This window comes from Echinops telfairi, unplaced genomic scaffold, assembly GCF_000313985.2.
Source record: "Echinops telfairi isolate 266 unplaced genomic scaffold, ASM31398v2 ScPeMD7_7437;HRSCAF=8475, whole genome shotgun sequence".
NCBI classification, from domain to species: Eukaryota; Metazoa; Chordata; class Mammalia; order Afrosoricida; family Tenrecidae; genus Echinops; species Echinops telfairi.
The window spans coordinates 202,743-207,062 of NW_022111337.1; positions in this window are offsets into that span (position 1 = coordinate 202,743).

The window sequence follows — 4,320 nt, forward strand, 5'->3', positions numbered from 1 at the left end:
CACAGGATCTACGTGTAGTACCCTCCCTGGGGGACAGAAAGTGGAGGAGTGAGTGAGGGGAGATGTTGGACAACGTGAGACATGACAGAATGATGATGGTTTATGGATTGTCGAGGGTTCGTGGGGGTGGGGCGACGGGAATGGAGAGGAAAGGATGAGGAGTTGATACCAGGGGCTCAGGTAGAAGGAAAGTGTTCTGAGAATGATGATGGAAACAAATGTACAAATGTGCTTGACACTGGATGGATGGATGGATTGTGGTGGCAGTTGTATGAGCCCCCAAAGCAATGATTTAGAAAAGAAAAATAAAAAATAAGGAGTAAGAAAGAAAAGACCACCAGCGATATTTTAAGAAACCATTGAGAACCTTTCTGTCATGGAACAAGCGAGAAATATTTCAACCTAGAGCAAATTCAGTTTGGGTCAAAAGGGAGGTAATCTGAGCAGGTATCATATTATACCATAGTTCCATCAACCATAATCAAGGTGAAAATAATCTCTGTTTAATAGCAAAGCTGTTCGAAACCTTCAACTATGGCCAGAAGGAATCTTCCAGGGGCTGATGCTGGCTAGATTCTCCGCAGATGGATTTTGGGCTCCCTTTGTGGGTCCATGTCTTTGGAATGGGTATACATTTGGCTATCTTACAGTTAGTTTGATGGTAGTGGTTTTCCAAATTTCTTGGCATAGATGAGCGTTTTTTGTTTTGTTTTGTTTTGTTTTGTTTTTGAAATAGCTCAAATAATATTCAGTCAATTCCTGGAGCCTTGTTCCACTACGCAGCTTAGGCCTTTTCCTTCAATATAATCAGCTACTGATCACACACTACCTTTTGAAGTTACTGAACGTCTACCAACTTTTTAAAATATAGTGACTCTGTGAATTCCTTCCACTTATTTTGATGCTTTCTGCATCATTCAATATTATGCCAATACAGTCCTTCATATTATAATTCTGGATTGAATTTTTCCTTTTGTTCTTTCAGCTTGAGGAGTATCTAATGTGGTCTTCCTTTTGGCTTTCTAACTCCAGGCCTTTGATATTCTATAACAATGCTTTGTCTTCTCAAACTCCCCTTTGAAATTTCCTGTTCAGCTGTTTTACTTCATCATTTCTTCCATTCCTTTTAGCAACTCTCCATTCAGGAACAGGTTTCAGCGTCTCTTCTGACATCCACTTTGGTAACTTATTTCCTGTCTTTTAAATGACTTTTTTTTTAAATGTAAGAGGTACTTGATATCATCTCATGCCTTGTCTTGTCTTTGGTAATTAATGTTCAGTGCTTCTTTATATGACCTCTAAATTCAAATGGGATATATTTTTGGTTCTGTGGACTTGTTTTAATTTTCATCTGCTTCAACCCGAATTTTCTTATGAACAATTGATGGTCTGTTCCACACTTGACCTCTGGCCTTTTTTTTGGCTGATGATATTGACCATTTCCATCATCTCTTCCCATAGATATAGTCAATGTGATCCAGGGGAATTCCACCAGATGAGGTCCATGTGTAATTACCATCTCTGTTATTGAAAAAAGGTCTTTTTCTTATGAGGAAGTCATTAGTGTTACAAAATTCTTTCATGCATTCTCTAGCTTCGTTTCTATCAGCAGGGTCATATTTTACAATGGCCGAACTTCCTTTGTTCCAACATTAACACTCCCCTCATAAGTAATTAGCAACATATCTTGATTGAATGCCCGATCAATTTAAGAGTGAATGAGTAGATTTCTTCAATTTCTTCATCACTGACTTTAACGGTTGTCATGTCAATTTGGTAGTAATTATTTTAACTGTTCTTCCTTGTGATCATAGAGATATTTCTCTATCACAGACAGCACTGTACTTCAAGATATATCTCAAAAGTTTCTTTTTGATGATGAATGTGAAGCCATTCCTCTTGAAATCATCATTCTTGGCACAGTAAAACATATGACTGCCTAATTCAAAATGACCAATGCTAGTCATTTCGGCTCACTAATGCCTAGGATATCAATCTTTACACATACCATTTCAACTTTGACAACTTCTAATTTCTCAGATTTTCAATGCATTCATCTCACATTGAAAGTGTTAATGGATGTTTTTAGCTGCTTTTTCTCATTGTGACTCGTGTCCTATCAGCAAACGAAGGTCTTGAAAGTTTTCCTCCACCCATTATAATTAAGGTGGACTTTACTTCTATGAGGCAGGGCTTCCCCAGCTGTATTTAAAGTGCCTTCTTACATGAGGAGGATCATCTGACAACTCATATCAGAAAATATTCTACAGTTATGCATAAAGCTTTCAGTATCCAAGCCCTCAGTAGTGGACCTCCTATTCCTTCTCCCAACCCTGTCTTAGTCTAGAAGCTCTGCTGAAATCTGTCTGCCAATATGTCCCTAGTGGTATTTGAAATATTGGTGGTCCCTCAGACTTCTCTATTGCTTCCCTGCTTTATGCCGGTATGAGGGTCCCAACCCCAATCCCAACTACGTGGACAGCCCCTGCTCCCTGAAGAGGAATTCACTTTAGAGGACTGCACTGAAGCTACAGCTCAGGAAGAGGGATATATCTGATCAGAGCACACAGGAGCAAATGAAGGGAGAATAAGAGAGAGTGGAACACATCTTGACCCACTAAGCCCTGAGGATGATGTTCTTCCTCAAAGCAGCCAAAGCATAGAGAGGACCATAGGGCAGGCCCCACTACCAGACACAACATCCCTCACTGACTCATAGTGCTATGGGGGACAACACTGGAGACCCAGTGCGGGAATTGCACCCAACCTGACCCCACCACACTGAGACAAAGCACTAACGGTGTGCAACAGAACAGCAAGGGGAACAGAGCAATGGAATACCAAAAGTAGACTTTTGGTAATACCCAGGTAATACCAAAACTAGATTTTGGGGCCAGGGTTTGGCACCCTATCAAACTGGACTGGAAAACACCCCTAAAGGTCAGCAAACAGACCTTGAAGCATTTACAGGCTTTTCCTTTTGTTGTCATTGTTTTGCTGTTGTTGTTTTCTTTTGTTGCTTTGATTTGCTCTGTCTTGTTTTTTGTGCATATGATTATCTCTTCAAGACTATCTAGATAAGATAGGCGGGATAAACAATCTGGAGGAGAAAACAACGGGACTGACAGTTCCTGGGGGACATGGGAGAGGGGGAGGAGGGGAAAAGGAAGCAGGTGATAACAAACCCAGGGAAAAGGGCACAACACTGATCCAAAATCAATGGCAAGTAGGTTGTAGGAGGCCTGGTTGAACTTGATCAAGAGCAATGTAACTGAGAGGAATTACTGAAACCCAAATGAAGGCTGAACATGAAAGCAGGACAAGAGGAAAGTAAAAGGAAATGGAGGAAATAACTAGGAGGCAAAGGGCATTTACAGAGGTCTAAATACAGGCATGTGCATATGTAAAAATATTTATATATGATGATGCCAGAATAGATCTATGTGCATATATTTATAGGTTTAGTATTAAGGTACCAGATGGACATTGGGTCTCTACTTAAGTACTCCCTGAATGCAAGAATTGGAAACACAGGTAATTCTGGACAGGAAAAGCCCTTAGGATCAATAATGAGAGTATCAATAGCAGGAGGGTAAGGGGAAGGTGGGGGAGAAAAGGGGAACTGATCACAATGATCTACATATAACCCCATCCCTCGGGGATGGGCAACAGAAAAGTGGGTGAAGGGTGACATCAGATAGTGTACTACATGAGAAGATAATAATAATTTATAAATTATCAAGTGTTTGTGAGGGGAGGAGGAGGGGAGGGCTCAAGTAAAAAGAAAATGTCTTGAGAATGATGATGGCAACAAGTGTATAAATGTGCTTGACACAATGGATGGATGTATGGATTGTGATAAGAGTTGTATGAGCTCCCAGTGAAGTGATTAAAAAAAAAACGTATGGCTTCCAGTATCACAGTGAAACACAAGCAAGCACACTATGACAAAATGTCAGAGAAATGGTGGATAACAAAGAGTAGAAAGTAATAATAGCAATCACACCTCATTACTGACACAACAGAATCAACACAAGAATATTCATATCCAGCTTCTCTTAGAGAACCATCTGAAGGCATAGCTATGCTATAGGGAATAAAATCTGAAGACAATATCCAGTTCTAGGAGTCTATAGAATAAGATAAATTAGTTATTTAACAGTTTGATCATCTTATGGAAAATTGGCATGAGGTGTGCATGTAGACTCTCCGTGCCTCTGAACCATACTTCTAAAAACCCTTACCTTAATTCTCATGCTACTCTCATGCTAACAGCATAAATTCTAACTTTCCTTTGTCTCTTGAATAAGGCAAGTCTTC